Here is a 20,862-nt window from a genome sequence, read left to right as displayed (position 1 = left end):
AAGTAATCATTGTTAGTCTTATATACGGTACAATTGTTAAAGCTTACTGTATTTCTTTGGCCTATGTCAAAAAATTCATCTATGGAGGAGAAGGAGTTGTCATTCAGGAATTCTCTTAACTTACTTTTGAATGCCGATTGTTTGTCTGTCAGACTTTTGATATTGTTTAGCAATTGACCAAAAATCTTTGTGGCAGTAGAATTGACCCCCTTTTGTGCCAATGTCAAATTCAATGAACGGTAGTGAAGGTCACCCTGTCTCCTAGTATTGTAGCTGTGGAGTGTGCTATTAATTCTGAAGTGATCTGGGTTACTAACAACAAATTTCATTAGGCTGTATATATATTGTGAAGCTACTGGCAATATCCCTAATTCTTTAAATAATTGTCTACGAGATGATCTTGGATGAGCCCCAGACATTATTCTGATAACACGTGTTTTTGTGCAATAAATACCTTCTTTCTTAGTGATGAATTGCCCCAAAAGATGATTCTGTAAAAAAGCAACGAATGAAAATATGCGTGGTAAGCTAACTTACTGATGTGCTTGTCTCCAAAATTTGCAATGACACTAATAGCATAGGTAGCTGAGCTCAATCGTTTCAGTAGATTGTCAATGTGTGTCTTCCACTTTAAATTCTGATCAATACAGACACCCAGAAATTTTGAACGATCTGCTTTAGCTAAAGATTTTCCCCCACACTCTATATTTATTTCCGGTGGTATGCCTTTCCCTGTACTGAACTGTATGTACAGTGTTTTTCCAAAGTTCAATGAAAGTCCATTTGCGGAAAACCACCTAATAACTCTTTGAAAAACATTATTTGAATTTTCCTCAGCTGATTCTTGCTTTTTAGGCTTGATTACAATACTTGTGTCATCTGCAAAGAGGACCAAGTTTGCATCTTCATGAATATAATTAGGCAAGTCATTAACATATATTAAAAACAATAAATTCCCCAAGACAGAACCCTGTGGTACCCCATTCTTGATACATCCCCAGTCTGAATAATCTGCTGCCCTTTGTGTACTATGTGGGTTTACTGTTTCAACCTTCTGCATTCTACCAGTTAAATATGAAGTGAACCGTCTGTGTACTGAACCATTCATTCCATAGTACTTTAGCTTATCTAAGAGGATTTCATGACCCACACAATCAAAAGCCTTAGAGAGATCACAGAAAATCCCAATTGGTGATGTTCTACTATCCAGAGCATTTAAAATTTGATCAGTGAAAGCGTGTATAGCACTATCTGTTGAAACACCTTTCTGAAAACCGAACTGACATTTTGTTGAAACGTTATTCCCACTAATGTGTAAAGTTACTCTTGAGTACATTACTTTTCCAAACACTTTTGAGAAGGATGTCAGAAGCGAAATAGGACGATAATTGTTGACGTCTGTCTTGTCACCTTTTTTATACAAGGGTTTAACTATGGCCTATTTCAATCTGTCAGGAAATATTCCCTGATTCAATGAGCTATTACATATGTGGCTAAGAACTCGACTTATCAGGTGTGGACAAGATTTTAGTATTCTATTGGAGATACCATCAGTTCTATGTGAGTTTTTATTCTTAAGTGAATTTATTTTTTTCTTAATTTCAGACGGTGAGGTGGGTAGGATTTCAATTTCATTTGTTTGCACCGGGAATGCCTCTTTCATATGGAGTTCTGCCCTATCTGGTGAGCAGCTGGTGCCTATATTTTCCACTACATTTATAAAATGATTATTAAAAATATTTTCAACCAGTGATTTTTCATTTATAAGCTTTTCATTGTGCTTAACAGTAATACTGTTGTCCTGTGACCTTGGTTGCTCTGTTTCCCTTTTAACTATATTCCATATTGTTTTGTCATCAGAGGTGCTAATCTCAGACTTGATACACATACTTCTGGATTTTTTTATAACTTTCCTTAATATATTACAATATTTCTTATAATGGTTGAGCTTTTCTTCATCTCGACTTATTCTAGTGTCTTGGTATAGTTCCCATTTCCGGCTACAAGAAATTTTAATCCCTTTAGTCAGCCATGGTTTTTTATCAAGTTTATTTGAATTATGATTCACTAATTTCTTAGGAAAACTGTTTTCAAATATGTCCACAAGTTTATCATGGAATAAGTTAAATTTAACATTTGCATCAGGTTCCCGATAAACATCCTCCCAGTCTACCCTTTTCAAGCTTTCCTTAAATTGTTGAATTGTTATATGGTTAATTGGGCGTATTATTTTGTTTTTTTTTTTTCACATTACTGTATGGAGCAAAGTCATGAATTGAAAGTAGCTGTGCATCGTGATCAGAAAGCCCGTTCTTAATAGGATAGGTGCTTACTTCTTTTAATTTATCTTGGTCTATGAAAATGTTATCTATCAGGGTGCTACTGTCTTGTACAATACGAGTAGGAAGATCAATGACTGATGTCAGATTGTAAGAGCAAAGTAATAGTTCAAGGTCGTTCTTCTTGCTTGAGTGTTTAAGAAAATCTACGTTAAAATCTCCACAAATGATAATGTGTTTTCCCTTTTCTGACAGATAACACAGCAAGAGATCTAGGTTTTTAAGAAACATTTGAAAATTTCCAAGTGGGGACCTATACACAGTCACAATTATGAATTTACCACTGTCCAATTTAAGCTCACAAGCGCATACTTCAATGTGCTGTTCTACACAGAATTTTGCGGTTTCTCTGTTTTTAAAACTATGTTCCCCCTTAACATAAATGGCAGCTCCTCCTTTCTCCATATTGTCTCTACAAAAATAAGTTGCTAGTTTATACCCATTAATATTTCCATTTTCCATTTGTGTAGTTATATGATGTTCAGACAGGCACAGTACATCAACTTCTGTTGTATTTTTAATATTCTCAAAACAAATTATTAGTTCGTCTGTTTTGTTCCTTAATCCCCTGATATTTTGGTGAAATATATTAACATAACTGTTTCCTCTACCTTTATTCGAACCATTTATTTTTTTTACCTTTAAGAGCTGCCCGTCTGGACATTTTGTTCAACCTAAAAAAAGGTGCTCCTATGCCCTTTTGGGTCACAGGGGTTTTGCCTTGAGTGCTAGTGGCCCCCTTTAGACGACCTACAATTAAATCAGCTAATCTATCCTTCCCTAGACTATTTAGGTGCAGGCCATGTCGAGTGCATCCCCATCTCCCAATGCTACCAACAGGCACTGTATAAATGTGTGTTTTTGCACCGTCCAGCAGCTGCTCGCACAACTCTCTGTTAACTCGCCACACAGAAGGGTTAACCGAGTGCTGATCGTAACGCTGCAATACCTCAACAAAACCCACATTCGCACATCCTGTTGCAGCTCATATTTTATCCAGGTCACTCTTAATATCATAATTCCTATCCTTAGCCAGGCTGTTTCCTGCCCCACCTATTACTATCACCTCATCATTCTTGTCAAAGTCCCTACAGAGTGGTCCTATTTCTGCTATCACCTGGCTAAGCCTAGCACTTGGCTTAAACAAACTCGTGACCTGGTAATCTGCTCCTAATTTCTCCTGCACTAGTTGGCCTACACCCCTCCCATGACTGCTCCATGGCAGCAAGACTTTTCTTTTCCTATTACTAGATTTTCCCGACCTAATGCTGTTACCAATTTTAGTAGTCTGCTGCACCCTACTTTCAACTACTCCTGTTTTTGGCTCCTCCCTTCCTACTGCAGGTAACAAGGAGAATTTATTCATAACTGGAACTTCGACAACATCTACATGGCTGGTCCCTTTTTGCGATTTCCTTGTTACCAATTCCCATTTCCCGCAGGCTTTTTCCCCCTTTAACTTAGTTAATTCAGTTTTTACCGAATCTAGTTCAGCCTGAAGGGCACACATCTTTTCCTCCTGTTGTACGAATCTTTTTTCTATACTACAGAACCTACAGTTCCATGGAAGAGCCAAAAGCATAATCTCGTCAAATTTCCCGCTACATGAGCCCCAATGAAAAACACCCCCACATCCTCCACATACCACACCCGATTCTATCTCCTTACGGCAGCTTCCACACTTAGTACTCATGGCATTGTACAGTAATAAAATTTAAACAATGATCTCTTAATACAACAAACTATATTCTTAAATCAGTAAGATAATGAACCTACAATGGATGTAATCTAACGAGCTACGTGAATTTAAACAATCGTTACCTGAAAGTAAACAAATGCTAAATGGAAAGTCTATGAACAAATAAGTTTGAATAATCTACAATCCGACGATATGCTAATTGCTTCTTTTGATTGTTACCCTTCTCACTTACATTCATCAATTTCACAGTGGAGTAATGTATTTGAATCATGAAATGTGGTTAAGAGTTTGTTGTTTACAGCAGGGTCATCTGGTTGTATGGCCAGAATGCAGATTCTCCATTCAATGGGTTTTTGGTGCAAATTGGACACCACATGCTCTTTACTGAATAACTAATGTCTAGAATTTGATAAATCTTCTTGTTTAGGTATCTCCTTCATTTGCTTTATATTTTAAAAAATCTTATTCCAATGTTCACTAAAAATAATCAATGTGCTGCACAAATTGTGGTACATGTTTGTTCCCTCTCTACAGGGAGATTCCGTTTCATGACTGCTATGTTTGTTCAAACATCGAGTGTGATTTTGTTGAATGGGAACCTCCACTCCGAGCATCTTGAGTGTTGGAGTTATTACGAAAAACTTCATTGTTTTGCTAGGTGCTTCTTTTGATTGTTACCCTTATCACATACATTCATCAATTTCACAGTGGGTTAATATACTTGAATCATTAAATGTGGTTATGTGTTTGTTGTTTACCGCAGGGTCATCTGGTTGTATGGCCAGAAAGCAGATTCTACATTCAATGGATTTTTGGTGCAGATTGGACACCACATGCACCTTACTGAACACCGAATGTTCGGAATTTGATAAATGTTTTTGTTTAGCTAGCTCCTTCGTTTGCTTTATGTTTTGAAATACCTTATTTCAATGGTGTTTAAAAATAATCAATGTGGTGCAGAAATTGTGGTACATGTTTCATACCACTCATCAGGGAGATTCTGTTTTAGTTAGTTATATTACGTGTTCCATGGGTCATGAACACGATTCTTTCGTAATGATGTGGAACGTGTCAAGGTACACAAGATTCATTTATCCCAAGTAATCATTGTTAGTCTTATATACGGTACAATTGTTAAAGCTTACTGTATTTCTTTGGCCTATGTCAAAAAATTCATCTATGGAGGAGAAGGAGTTGTCATTCAGGAATTCTCTTAACTTACTTTTGAATGCCGATTGTTTGTCTGTCAGACTTTTGATATTGTTTAGCAATTGACCAAAAATCTTTGTGGCAGTAGAATTGACCCCCTTTTGTGCCAATGTCAAATTCAATGAACGGTAGTGAAGGTCACCCTGTCTCCTAGTATTGTAGCTGTGGAGTGTGCTATTAATTCTGAAGTGATCTGGGTTACTAACAACAAATTTCATTAGGCTGTATATATATTGTGAAGCTACTGGCAATATCCCTAATTCTTTAAATAATTGTCTACGAGATGATCTTGGATGAGCCCCAGACATTATTCTGATAACACGTGTTTTTGTGCAATAAATACCTTCTTTCTTAGTGATGAATTGCCCCAAAAGATGATTCTGTAAGAAAGCAACGAATGAAAATATGCGTGGTAAGCTAACTTACTGATGTGCTTGTCTCCAAAATTTGCAATGACACTAATAGCATAGGTAGCTGAGCTCAATCGTTTCAGTAGATTGTCAATGTGTGTCTTCCACTTTAAATTCTGATCAATACAGACACCCAGAAATTTTGAACGATCTGCTTTAGCTAAAGATTTTCCCCCACACTCTATATTTATTTCCGGTGGTATGCCTTTCCCTGTACTGAACTGTATGTACAGTGTTTTTCCAAAGTTCAATGAAAGTCCATTTGCGGAAAACCACCTAATAACTCTTTGAAAAACATTATTTGCATTTTCCTCAGCTGATTCTTGCTTTTTAGGCTTGATTACAATACTTGTGTCATCTGCAAAGAGGACCAAGTTTGCATCTTCATGAATATAATTAGGCAAGTCATTAACATATATTAAAAACAATAAATTCCCCAAGACAGAACCCTGTGGTACCCCATTCTTGATACATCCCCAGTCTGAATAATCTGCTGCCCTTTGTGTACTATGTGGGTTTACTGTTTCAACCTTCTGCATTCTACCAGTTAAATATGAAGTGAACCGTCTGTGTACTGAACCATTCATTCCATAGTACTTCAGCTTATCTAAGAGGATTTCATGTCCCACACAATCAAAAGCCTTAGAGAGATCACAGAAAATCCCAATTGGTGATGTTCTACTATCCAGAGCATTTAAAATTTGATCAGTGAAAGCGTGTATAGCACTATCTGTTGAAACACCTTTCTGAAAACCGAACTGACATTTTGTTGAAACGTTATTCCCACTAATGTGTAAAGTTACTCTTGAGTACATTACTTTTCCAAACACTTTTGAGAAGGATGTCAGAAGCGAAATAGGACGATAATTGTTGACGTCTGTCTTGTCACCTTTTTTATACAAGGGTTTAACTATGGCCTATTTCAATCTGTCAGGAAATATTCCCTGATTCAATGAGCTATTACATATGTGGCTAAGAACTCGACTTATCAGGTGTGGACGAGATTTTAGTATTCTATTGGAGATACCATCAGTTCTATGTGAGTTTTTATTCTTAAGTGAATTTATTTTTTTCTTAATTTCAGACGGTGAGGTGGGTAGGATTTCAATTTCATTTGTTTGCACCGGGAATGCCTCTTTCATATGGAGTTCTGCCCTATCTGGTGAGCAGCTGGTGCCTATATTTTCCACTACATTTATAAAATGATTATTAAAAATATTTTCAACCAGTGATTTTTCATTTATAAGCTTTTCATTGTGCTTAACAGTAATACTGTTGTCCTGTGACCTTGAATGCTCTGTTTCCCTTTTAACTATATTCCATATTGTTTTGTCATCAGAGGTGCTAATCTCAGACTTGATACACATACTTCTGGATTTTTTTATAACTTTCCTTAATATATTACAATATTTCTTATAATGGTTGAGCTTTTCTTCATCTCGACTTATTCTAGTGTCTTGGTATAGTTCCCATTTCCGGCTACAAGAAATTTTAATCCCTTTAGTCAGCCATGGTTTTTTATCAAGTTTATTTGAATTATGATTCACTAATTTCTTAGGAAAACTGTTTTCAAATATGCCCACAAGTTTATCATGGAATAAGTTAAATTTAACATTTGCATCAGGTTCCCGATAAACATCCTCCCAGTCTACCCTTTTCAAGCTTTCCTTAAATTGTTGAATTGTTATATGGTTAATTGGGCGTATTATTTTGTTTGTTTGTTTTCACATTACTGTATGGAGCAAAGTCATGAATTGAAAGTAGCTGTGCATCGTGATCAGAAAGCCCGTTCTTAATAGGATAGGTGCTTACTTCTTTTAATTTATCTTGGTCTATGAAAATGTTATCTATCAGGGTGCTACTGTCTTGTACAATACGAGTAGGAAGATCAATGACTGATGTCATATTGTAAGAGCAAAGTAATAGTTCAAGGTCGTTCTTCTTGCTTGAGTGTTTAAGAAAATCTACGTTAAAATCTCCACAAATGATAATGTGTTTTCCCTTTTCTGACAGATAACACAGCAAGAGATCTAGGTTTTTAAGAAACATTTGAAAATTTCCAAGTGGGGACCTATACACAGTCACAATTATGAATTTACCACTGTCCAATTTAAGCTCACAAGCGCATACTTCAATGTGCTGTTCTACACAGAATTTTGCGGTTTCTCTGTTTTTAAAACTATGTTCCCCCTTAACATAAATGGCAGCTCCTCCTTTCTCCATATTGTCTCTACAAAAATAAGTTGCTAGTTTATACCCATTAATATTTCCATTTTCCATTTGTGTAGTTATATGATGTTCAGACAGGCACAGTACATCAACTTCTGTTGTATTTTTAATATTCTCAAAACAAATTATTAGTTCGTCTGTTTTGTTCCTTAATCCCCTGATATTTTGGTGAAATATATTAACATAACTGTTTCCTCTACCTTTATTCGAACCATTTATTTTTTTTACCTTTAAGAGCTGCCCGTCTGGACATTTTGTTCAACCTAAAAAAAGGTGCTCCTATGCCCTTTTGGGTCACAGGGGTTTTGCCTTGAGTGCTAGTGGCCCCCTTTAGACGACCTACAATTAAATCAGCTAATCTATCCTTCCCTAGACTATTTAGGTGCAGGCCATGTCGAGTGTATCCCCATCTCCCAATGCTACCAACAGGCACTGAATAAATGTGTGTTTTTGCACCGTCCAGCAGCTGCTCGCACAACTCTCTGTTAACTCGCCACACAGAAGGGTTAACCGAGTGCTGATCGTAACGCTGCAATACCTCAACAAAACCCACATTCGCACATCCTGTTGCAGCTCATATTTTATCCAGGTCACTCTTAATATCATAATTCCTATCCTTAGCCAGGCTGTTTCCTGCCCCACCTATTACTATCACCTCATCATTCTTGTCAAAGTCCCTACAGAGTGGTCCTATTTCTGCTATCACCTGGCTAAGCCTAGCACTTGGCTTAAACAAACTCGTGACCTGGTAATCTGCTCCTAATTTCTCCTGCACTAGTTGGCCTACACCCCTCCCATGACTGCTCCATGGCAGCAAGACTTTTCTTTTCCTATTACTAGATTTTCCCGACCTAATGCTGTTACCAATTTTAGTAGTCTGCTGCACCCTACTTTCAACTACTCCTGTTTTTGGCTCCTCCCTTCCTACTCCAGGTAACAAGGAGAATTTATTCATAACTGGAACTTCGACAACATCTACATGGCTGGTCCCTTTTTGCGATTTCCTTGTTACCAATTCCCATTTCCCGCAGGCTTTTTCCCCCTTTAACTTAGTTAATTCAGTTTTTACCGAATCTAGTTCAGCCTGAAGGGCACACATCTTTTCCTCCTGTTGTACGAATCTTTTTTCTATACTACAGAACCTACAGTTCCATGGAAGAGCCAAAAGCATAATCTCGTCAAATTTCCCGCTACATGAGCCCCAATGAAAAACACCCCCACATCCTCCACATACCACACCCGATTCTATCTCCTTACGGCAGCTTCCACACTTAGTACTCATGGCAATGTACAGTAATAAAATTTAAACAATGATCTCTTAATACAACAAACTATATTCTTAAATCAGTAAGATAATGAACCTACAATGGATGTAATCTAACGAGTTAAGTGAATTTAAACAATCGTTACCTGAAAGTAAACAAATGCCAAATGGAAAGTCTATGAACAAATAAGTTTGAATAATCTACAATCCGACGATATGCTAATTGCTTGTTTTGATTGTTACCCTTCTCACTTACATTCATCAATTTCACAGTGGAGTAATGTATTTGAATCATGAAATGTGGTTAAGAGTTTGTTGTTTACAGCAGGGTCATCTGGTTGTATGGCCAGAATGCAGATTCTCCATTCAATGGGTTTTTGGTGCAAATTGGACACCACATGCTCTTTACTGAATAACTAATGTCTAGAATTTGATAAATCTTCTTGTTTAGGTATCTCCTTCATTTGCTTTATATTTTAAAAAATCTTATTCCAATGTTCACTAAAAATAATCAATGTGCTGCACAAATTGTGGTACATGTTTGTTCCCTCTCTACAGGGAGATTCCGTTTCATGACTGCTATGTTTGTTCAAACATCGAGTGTGATTTTGTTGAATGGGAACCTCCACTCCGAGCATCTTGAGTGTTGGAGTTATTACGAAAAACTTCATTGTTTTGCTAGGTGCTTCTTTTGATTGTTACCCTTATCACATACATTCATCAATTTCACAGTGGGTTAATATACTTGAATCATTAAATGTGGTTATGTGTTTGTTGTTTACCGCAGGGTCATCTGGTTGTATGGCCAGAAAGCAGATTCTACATTCAATGGATTTTTGGTGCAGATTGGACACCACATGCACCTTACTGAACACCGAATGTTCGGAATTTGATAAATGTTTTTGTTTAGCTAGCTCCTTCGTTTGCTTTATGTTTTGAAATACCTTATTTCAATGGTGTTTAAAAATAATCAATGTGGTGCAGAAATTGTGGTACATGTTTCATACCACTCATCAGGGAGATTCTGTTTTAGTTAGTTATATTATGTGTTCCATGGGTCATGAACACGATTCTTTCGTAATGATGTGGAACGTGTCAAGGTACACAAGATTCATTTATCCCAAGTAATCATTGTTAGTCTTATATACGGTACAATTGCTAAAGCTTACTGTATTTCTTTGGCCTATGTCAAAAAATTCATCTATGGAGGAGAAGGAGTTGTCATTCAGGAATTCTCTTATCTTACTTTTGAATGCCGATTGTTTGTCTGTCAGACTTTTGATATTGTTTAGCAATTGACCAAAAATCTTTGTGGCAGTAGAATTGACCCCCTTTTGTGCCAATGTCAAATTCAATGAACGGTAGTGAAGGTCACCCTGTCTCCTAGTATTGTAGCTGTGGAGTGTGCTATTAATTCTGAAGTGATCTGGGTTACTAACAACAAATTTCATTAGGCTGTATATATATTGTGAAGCTACTGGCAATATCCCTAATTCTTTAAATAATTGTCTACGAGATGATCTTGGATGAGCCCCAGACATTATTCTGATAACACGTGTTTTTGTGCAATAAATACCTTCTTTCTTAGTGATGAATTGCCCCAAAAGATGATTCTGTAAGAAAGCAACGAATGAAAATATGCGTGGTAAGCTAACTTACTGATGTGCTTGTCTCCAAAATTTGCAATGACACTAATAGCATAGGTAGCTGAGCTCAATCGTTTCAGTAGATTGTCAATGTGTGTCTTCCACTTTAAATTCTGATCAATACAGACACCCAGAAATTTTGAACGATCTGCTTTAGCTAAAGATTTTCCCCCACACTCTATATTTATTTCCGGTGGTATGCCTTTCCCTGTACTGAACTGTATGTACAGTGTTTTTCCAAAGTTCAATGAAAGTCCATTTGCGGAAAACCACCTAATAACTCTTTGAAAAACATTATTTGCATTTTCCTCAGCTGATTCTTGCTTTTTAGGCTTGATTACAATACTTGTGTCATCTGCAAAGAGGACCAAGTTTGCATCTTCATGAATATAATTAGGCAAGTCATTAACATATATTAAAAACAATAAATTCCCCAAGACAGAACCCTGTGGTACCCCATTCTTGATACATCCCCAGTCTGAATAATCTGCTGCCCTTTGTGTACTATGTGGGTTTACTGTTTCAACCTTCTGCATTCTACCAGTTAAATATGAAGTGAACCGTCTGTGTACTGAACCATTCATTCCATAGTACTTCAGCTTATCTAAGAGGATTTCATGACCCACACAATCAAAAGCCTTAGAGAGATCACAGAAAATCCCAATTGGTGATGTTCTACTATCCAGAGCATTTAAAATTTGATCAGTGAAAGCGTGTATAGCACTATCTGTTGAAACACCTTTCTGAAAACCGAACTGACATTTTGTTGAAACGTTATTCCCACTAATGTGTAAAGTTACTCTTGAGTACATTACTTTTCCAAACACTTTTGAGAAGGATGTCAGAAGCGAAATAGGACGATAATTGTTGACGTCTGTCTTGTCACCTTTTTTATACAAGGGTTTAACTATGGCCTATTTCAATCTGTCAGGAAATATTCCCTGATTCAATGAGCTATTACATATGTGGCTAAGAACTCGACTTATCAGGTGTGGACAAGATTTTAGTATTCTATTGGAGATACCATCAGTTCTATGTGAGTTTTTATTCTTAAGTGAATTTATTTTTTTCTTAATTTCAGACGGTGAGGTGGGTAGGATTTCAATTTCATTTGTTTGCACCGGGAATGCCTCTTTCATATGGAGTTCTGCCCTATCTGGTGAGCAGCTGGTGCCTATATTTTCCACTACATTTATAAAATGATTATTAAAAATATTTTCAACCAGTGATTTTTCATTTATAAGCTTTTCATTGTGCTTAACAGTAATACTGTTGTCCTGTGACCTTGGTTGCTCTGTTTCCCTTTTAACTATATTCCATATTGTTTTGTCATCAGAGGTGCTAATCTCAGACTTGATACACATACTTCTGGATTTTTTTATAACTTTCCTTAATATATTACAATATTTCTTATAATGGTTGAGCTTTTCTTCATCTCGACTTATTCTAGTGTCTTGGTATAGTTCCCATTTCCGGCTACAAGAAATTTTAATCCCTTTAGTCAGCCATGGTTTTTTATCAAGTTTATTTGAATTATGATTCACTAATTTCTTAGGAAAACTGTTTTCAAATATGCCCACAAGTTTATCATGGAATAAGTTAAATTTAACATTTGCATCAGGTTCCCGATAAACATCCTCCCAGTCTACCCTTTTCAAGCTTTCCTTAAATTGTTGAATTGTTATATGGTTAATTGGGCGTATTATTTTGTTTGTTTGTTTTCACATTACTGTATGGAGCAAAGTCATGAATTGAAAGTAGCTGTGCATCGTGATCAGAAAGCCCGTTCTTAATAGGATAGGTGCTTACTTCTTTTAATTTATCTTGGTCTATGAAAATGTTATCTATCAGGGTGCTACTGTCTTGTACAATACGAGTAGGAAGATCAATGACTGATGTCAGATTGTAAGAGCAAAGTAATAGTTCAAGGTCGTTCTTCTTGCTTGAGTGTTTAAGAAAATCTACGTTAAAATCTCCACAAATGATAATGTGTTTTCCCTTTTCTGACAGATAACACAGCAAGAGATCTAGGTTTTTAAGAAACATTTGAAAATTTCCAAGTGGGGACCTATACACAGTCACAATTATGAATTTACCACTGTCCAATTTAAGCTCACAAGCGCATACTTCAATGTGCTGTTCTACACAGAATTTTGCGGTTTCTCTGTTTTTAAAACTATGTTCCCCCTTAACATAAATGGCAGCTCCTCCTTTCTCCATATTGTCTCTACAAAAATAAGTTGCTAGTTTATACCCATTAATATTTCCATTTTCCATTTGTGTAGTTATATGATGTTCAGACAGGCACAGTACATCAACTTCTGTTGTATTTTTAATATTCTCAAAACAAATTATTAGTTCGTCTGTTTTGTTCCTTAATCCCCTGATATTTTGGTGAAATATATTAACATAACTGTTTCCTCTACCTTTATTCGAACCATTTATTTTTTTTACCTTTAAGAGCTGCCCGTCTGGACATTTTGTTCAACCTAAAAAAAGGTGCTCCTATGCCCTTTTGGGTCACAGGGGTTTTGCCTTGAGTGCTAGTGGCCCCCTTTAGACGACCTACAATTAAATCAGCTAATCTATCCTTCCCTAGACTATTTAGGTGCAGGCCATGTCGAGTGTATCCCCATCTCCCAATGCTACCAACAGGCACTGTATAAATGTGTGTTTTTGCACCGTCCAGCAGCTGCTCGCACAACTCTCTGTTAACTCGCCACACAGAAGGGTTAACCGAGTGCTGATCGTAACACTGCAATACCTCAACAAAACCCACATTCGCACATCCTGTTGCAGCTCATATTTTATCCAGGTCACTCTTAATATCATAATTCCTATCCTTAGCCAGGCTGTTTCCTGCCCCACCTATTACTATCACCTCATCATTCTTGTCAAAGTCCCTACAGAGTGGTCCTATTTCTGCTATCACCTGGCTAAGCCTAGCACTTGGCTTAAACAAACTCGTGACCTGGTAATCTGCTCCTAATTTCTCCTGCACTAGTTGGCCTACACCCCTCCCATGACTGCTCCATGGCAGCAAGACTTTTCTTTTCCTATTACTAGATTTTCCCGACCTAATGCTGTTACCAATTTTAGTAGTCTGCTGCACCCTACTTTCAACTACTCCTGTTTTTGGCTCCTCCCTTCCTACTCCAGGTAACAAGGAGAATTTATTCATAACTGGAACTTCGACAACATCTACATGGCTGGTCCCTTTTTGCGATTTCCTTGTTACCAATTCCCATTTCCCGCAGGCTTTTTCCCCCTTTAACTTAGTTAATTCAGTTTTTACCGAATCTAGTTCAGCCTGAAGGGCACACATCTTTTCCTCCTGTTGTACGAATCTTTTTTCTATACTACAGAACCTACAGTTCCATGGAAGAGCCAAAAGCATAATCTCGTCAAATTTCCCGCTACATGAGCCCCAATGAAAAACACCCCCACATCCTCCACATACCACACCCGATTCTATCTCCTTACGGCAGCTTCCACACTTAGTACTCATGGCAATGTACAGTAATAAAATTTAAACAATGATCTCTTAATACAACAAACTATATTCTTAAATCAGTAAGATAATGAACCTACAATGGATGTAATCTAACGAGCTACGTGAATTTAAACAATCGTTACCTGAAAGTAAACAAACGCCAAATGGAAAGTCTATGAACAAATAAGTTTGAATAATCTACAATCCGACGATATGCTAATTGCTTCTTTTCATTGTTACCCTTCTCACTTACATTCATCAATTTCACAGTGGAGTTATGTATTTGAATCGTGAAATGTGCTTAAGAGTTTGTTGTTTACAGCAGGGTCATCTGGTTGTATGGCCAGAATGCAGATTCTCCATTCAATGGGTTTTTGGTGCAAATTGGACACCACATGCTCTTTACTGAATAACTAATGTCTAGAATTTGATAAATCTTCTTGTTTAGGTATCTCCTTCATTTGCTTTATATTTTAAAAAATCTTATTCCAATGTTCACTAAAAATAATCAATGTGCTGCACAAATTGTGGTACATGTTTGTTCCCTCTCTACAGGGAGATTCCGTTTCATGACTGCTATGTTTGTTCAAACATTGAGTGTGATTTTGTTGAATGGGAACCTCCACTCCGAGCATCTTGAGTGTTGGAGTTATTACGAAAAACTTCATTGTTTTGCTAGGTGCTTCTTATGATTGGTACCCTTATCACATACATTCATCAATTTCACAGTGGGTTAATATACTTGAATCATTAAATGTGGTTATGTGTTTGTTGTTTACCGCAGGGTCATCTGGTTGTATGGCCAGAAAGCAGAGTCTACATTCAATTGATTTTTGCTGCAGATTGGACACCACATGCACCTTACTGAACATCGAATGTTCGGAATTTGATAAATGTTTTTGTTTTGGTATCTCCTTCATTTGCTGTATATTTAAAAAAAAATTATTCCATGGTCACTAAAAGTAATCGGAGTGCTGCACAACTTGTGGTACATGGTTCTTCCTTCTCTGCAGGGAGATTCCGTTTCAAGACTGCTATGTTTGTTCTAGCATCGAGTGTGATTTTGTTGGATGGGAACCACCACTCTGAGCATCCTGAGTATTGGAGTTATTAGGAATGACTTCATTGTTTTGCTAGGTGCTTCTTTGATTGTTACCCATATCACTTATATTCACTAATTCCACTATGGATTAATGTATTAGAATTGTGACATGAGGTTACGTATTTGTTGTTTACAGCAGGGTCATCTGGTTGTATGGCCACAAAGCAGATTCTCCATTAAATGTGTTTTTGGTGCAGATTGGATACCACATGCACCTTACTGAATAACGGCTGTTCAGAATTTGATAAATCTTCTTGTTTAGGTGTCCCCTTCATTTGCTTTATATTTTTAAAAATCTTATTCCAATGTTCACTAAAAATAATCAATGTGCTGCACAAATTGTGGTACATGTTTGTTCCCTCTCAACAGGGAGATTCCTTTTCATGACTGCTATGTTTGTTCAACCATCGAGTGTGATTTTTTTGGATGGGAACCACCACTCCGAGCATCTTGAGTGTTGGAATTATTAGGAATGACTTCATTGTTTTGCTAGGTGCTTCTTTTGATTGCTACCCTTATCACATATATTCATCAATTGCACAGTGGGTTAATATATTTGAATCATTAAATGTGGTTATGTGTTTGTTGTTTACAGCAGGGTCATCTGGTTGTATGGCCATAAAGCAGATTCTGCATTCAATGCATTTTTGGTGCACATTGGACAACACATGCACCTTACTGAACACCGAATGTTCAGAATTTGATAAATCTTCTTGTTTTGGTGCAGAGTGAGTACCACATGCACATTACTGACCACCGAATGTTAGGAATTTGATAAATCTTCTTATTTTGGTATCTCTTTCATGTGTGTTATGTTTTTAAAAATGTTACTCCATGGTCACGAAAAATAATCAATGTGCTGCACAAATTGTGGTACATGATTCTTCCCTCTCAGCAGGGAGATTCTGTTTCATGAGTGCTATGTTTGTTTAACCATTGAGTGTGATTTTGTTGGATGGGATCACCACTCCGATGATTTTGACTATTGGAGTTATAGGGAAATACTTAATTGTTATGCTAGTGCTTCTTTTGATTGTTACTTTATATTCATCAATTTCACAGTGGAGTAATGAATTTGAATAGTGAAATGTGGTTAAGAGTTTGTTGTTTACAGCATGGTCATCTGGTTGTATGGCCAGAAAGCAGTTTCTCCATTCAATGGGTTATTGCTGCATATTGGACACGACATACTCTTTACTGAATAACGATTGTTCAGAATATCACAATTGAGGTAGCTCCTTCGTTTGCTTTATATTTTTAAAAATGTTATTCGATGGTCACAAAAAATAATCAAGGTGCTGCACAAATTGTGGTACATGTTCCTTCCCTCTCAACAGGGAGATTCCGTTTAATGACTGCTATGTTTGTTCCACCATCGAGTGTGATTGTGTAGGATGGGAACCACAACTCCGAGCATTCTGACTATTGGAGTCATTAGAAAGACTTTTTTCTTTTGCTAGGTGCTTCCTTTGATACCTTTATCACTTATATTCATCAATTTCACAGTGGAGTGATGTATTTGGTTCTTTAAATGTTTGTTGTTTACAGCAGGGTCATCTGATTGTATGGCCAGAAAGCTGATTCTCTATTCAATGGTCTTTTGGTGCAGATTGGACACCACATGCACTTTACTGAAAAACGAATGTTCGGATTTTGATATATCTTCGTTTTTAGGTATCTGCTTCATTTGCTTTATATTTTTAAAAATCTTGTTGCAATGGTCACTAAAAATTATCAATGTGCTGCACACATTGTGGTACATGTTTCTTCCCTCTCAACAGGGACATTCTGTTTCAGGACTGCTATGTTTGTTCAAACATCGAGTGTGATTTTGTTGGATTTGAACCACCACTCCGAGCATCCTGAGTATTGGAGTTATTAAGAAAGATTTCATTGTTTTGCTAGGTGCTTGTTTTGATTGTTACCCTTATGACATATATTCATAAATTTCACAGTGGGTTAATATATTTGAATCTTGAAATGTGGTTATGTGTTTGTTGTTTACAGCAGCATCATTTGGTTGTATGGCCAGAAAGCAGATTTTCCACTCAGTGGGTTTTTGTTGCAGATTGGAGACCACTTACATCTTACTGAATAATGGCTGTACGGAATTTGATAAATCTTCTTGTTTAGGTATCTCCTTCATTTGCTTTATATTTGTAAAAATGTTATTCCAATGGTCCCAAAAAGTAATCAATGTGCGGCACAAATTGTGGTACATGTTTATTCCCTCTCAGCAAGGAGATTCGTTTCGTGACTGCTATGCTTGTTCTTCCATCGAGTGTGATTTTGTTCGATGAGGAGTATCACTCCAAGCATCCTGAGTATTAGTTTTTAGTAAGGCTTCATTGTTTTGCTAGGTGCTTATTTTTATTCTTCAACTTATCACATATATTCATCAATTTCACAGTGGAATAATATATTTGAATCGTGAAATGTGGGTAAATATTTGTCGATTACAGCAGGGTCGTCTGGTCGTATGGCCAGAAAGCAGATTCTCCATTCAATGGGTTTTTGGTTCAGGTTGGACACCACATGCACTTTACTGAATATCTATTGTTAAGAATTTGATAAATCTTCTTGTTTAGGTATCTCCTTCATTTGCTTTATATTTAAAAAAATCTTATTCCAATGTTCACTAAAAATAATCAATGTGCTGCACAAATTGTGGTACATGTTTGTTCCCTCTCTACAGGGAGATTCCGTTTCATGACTGCTATGTTTGTTCAAACATCGAGTGTGATTTTGTTGAATGGGAACCTCCACTCTGAGCATCTTGAGTGTTGGAGTTATTACGAAAAACTTCATTGTTTTGCTAGGTGCTTCTTTTGATTGTTACCCTTATCACATACATTCATCAATTTCACAGTGGGTTAATATACTTGAATCATTAAATGTGGTTATGTGTTTATTGTTTACCGCAGGGTCATCTGGTTGTATGGCCAGAAAGCAGATTCTACATTCAATGGATTTTTGGTGCAGATTGGACACCACATGCACCTTACTGAACACCGAATGTTCGGAATTTGATAAATGTTTTTTGTTTAGCTAGCTCCTTCGTTTGCTTTATATTTTGAAATACCTGATTTCAATGGTGTTTAAAAATAATCAATGTGGTGCAGAAATTGTGGTACATGTTTCATACCACTCATCAGGGAGATTCTGTTTTAGTTAGTTATATTACGTGTTCCATGGGTCATGAACACGATTCTTTCGTAATGATGTGGAACGTGTCAAGGTACACAAGATTCATTTATCCCAAGTAATCATTGTTAGTCTTATATATGGTACAATTGTTAAAGCTTACTGTATTTCTTTGGCCTATGTCAAAAAATTCATCTATGGAGGAGAAGGAGTTGTCATTCAGGAATTCTCTTAACTTACTTTTGAATGCCGATTGTTTGTCTGTCAGACTTTTGATATTGTTTAGCAATTGACCAAAAATCTTTGTGGCAGTAGAATTGACCCCCTTTTGTGCCAATGTCAAATTCAATGAACGGTAGTGAAGGTCACCCTGTCCCCTAGTATTGTAGCTGTGGAGTGTGCTATTAATTCTGAAGTGATCTGGGTTACTAACAACAAATTTCATTAGGCTGTATATATATTGTGAAGCTACTGGCAATATCCCTAATTCTTTAAATAATTGTCTACGAGATGATCTTGGATGAGCCCCAGACATTATTCTGATAACACGTGTTTTTGTGCAATAAATACCTTCTTTCTTAGTGATGAATTGCCCCAAAAGATGATTCTGTAAGAAAGCAACGAATGAAAATATGCGTGGTAAGCTAACTTACTGATGTGCTTGTCTCCAAAATTTGCAATGACACTAATAGCATAGGTAGCTGAGCTCAATCGTTTCAGTAGATTGTCAATGTGTGTCTTCCACTTTAAATTCTGATCAATACAGACACCCAGAAATTTTGAACGATCTGCTTTAGCTAAAGATTTTCCCCCACACTCTATATTTATTTCCGGTGGTATGCCTTTCCCTGTACTGAACTGTATGTACAGTGTTTTTCCAAAGTTCAATGAAAGTCCATTTGCGGAAAACCACCTAATAACTCTTTGAAAAACATTATTTGCATTTTCCTCAGCTGATTCTTGCTTTTTAGGCTTGATTACAATACTTGTGTCATCTGCAAAGAGGACCAAGTTTGCATCTTCATGAATATAATTAGGCAAGTCATTAACATATATTAAAAACAATAAATTCCCCAAGACAGAACCCTGTGGTACCCCATTCTTGATACATCCCCAGTCTGAATAATCTGCTGCCCTTTGTGTACTATGTGGGTTTACTGTTTCAACCTTCTGCATTCTACCAGTTAAATATGAAGTGAACCGTCTGTGTACTGAACCATTCATTCCATAGTACTTCAGCTTATCTAAGAGGATTTCATGACCCACACAATCAAAAGCCTTAGAGAGATCACAGAAAATCCCAATTGGTGATGTTCTACTATCCAGAGCATGTAAAATTTGATCAGTGAAAGTGTGTATAGCACTATCTGTTGAAACACCTTTCTGAAAACCGAACTGACATTTTGTTGAAACGTTATTCCCACTAATGTGTAAAGTTACTCTTGAGTACATTACTTTTCCAAACACTTTTGAGAAGGATGTCAGAAGCGAAATAGGACAATAATTGTTGACGTCTGTCTTGTCACCTTTTTTATACAAGGGTTTAACTATGGCCTATTTCAATCTGTCAGGAAATATTCCCTGATTCAATGAGCTATTACATATGTGGCTAAGAACTCGACTTATCAGGTGTGGACAAGATTTTAGTATTCTATTGGAGATACCATCAGTTCTATGTGAGTTTTTATTCTTAAGTGAATTTATTTTTTTCTTAATTTCAGACGGTGAGATGGGTAGGATTTCAATTTCATTTGTTTGCACCGGGAATGCCTCTTTCATATGGAGTTCTGCCCTATCTGGTGAGCAGCTGGTGCCTATATTTTCCACTACATTTATAAAATGATTATTAAAAATATTTTCAACCAGTGATTTTTCATTTATAAGCTTTTCATTGTGCTTAACAGTAATACTGTTGTCCTGTGACCTTGGTTGCTCTGTTTCCCTTTTAACTATATTCCATATTGTTTTGTCATCAGAGGTGCTAATCTCAGACTTGATACACATACTTCTGGATTTTTTTATAACTTTCCTTAATATATTACAATATTTCTTATAATGGTTGAGCTTTTCTTCATCTCGACTTATTCTAGTGTCTTGGTATAGTTCCCATTTCCGGCTACAAGAAATTTTAATCCCTTTAGTCAGCCATGGTTTTTTATCAAGTTTATTTGAATTATGATTCACTAATTTCTTAGGAAAACTGTTTTCAAATATGCCCACAAGTTTATCATGGAATAAGTTAAATTTAACATTTGCATCAGGTTCCCGATAAACATCCTCCCAGTCTACCCTTTTCAAGCTTTCCTTAAATTGTTGAATTGTTATAT

At 36.6% G+C, this 20,862-nt stretch overlaps 1 long non-coding RNA gene across 3 annotated transcripts in view; it reads left to right on the top strand.

The window, feature by feature from the left end:
• The first annotated feature begins 1,656 nt into the window (after positions 1 to 1,656).
• The window catches only part of LOC126278324 (uncharacterized), a 42,825-nt gene continuing 23,619 nt past the window's right edge, over positions 1,657 to 20,862 (top strand). The window contains exons 1-2 of one of the 3 annotated variants that reach the window (XR_007550689.1): positions 1,657 to 1,683; positions 20,257 to 20,334. This is a non-coding gene — a long non-coding RNA (uncharacterized LOC126278324). Of the gene's footprint in view, positions 1,684 to 6,792; positions 6,820 to 11,928; positions 11,956 to 20,256; positions 20,335 to 20,862 lie in introns of those variants that run through there. The other 2 variants (XR_007550688.1, XR_007550687.1) reach the window with 2 other exon arrangements.

Source organism: Schistocerca gregaria, chromosome 6 (genome assembly GCF_023897955.1).
Source record: "Schistocerca gregaria isolate iqSchGreg1 chromosome 6, iqSchGreg1.2, whole genome shotgun sequence".
In the NCBI taxonomy this organism is placed as follows: domain Eukaryota; kingdom Metazoa; phylum Arthropoda; class Insecta; order Orthoptera; family Acrididae; genus Schistocerca; species Schistocerca gregaria.
This window is presented reverse-complemented; position numbering and strand designations above follow the sequence as displayed.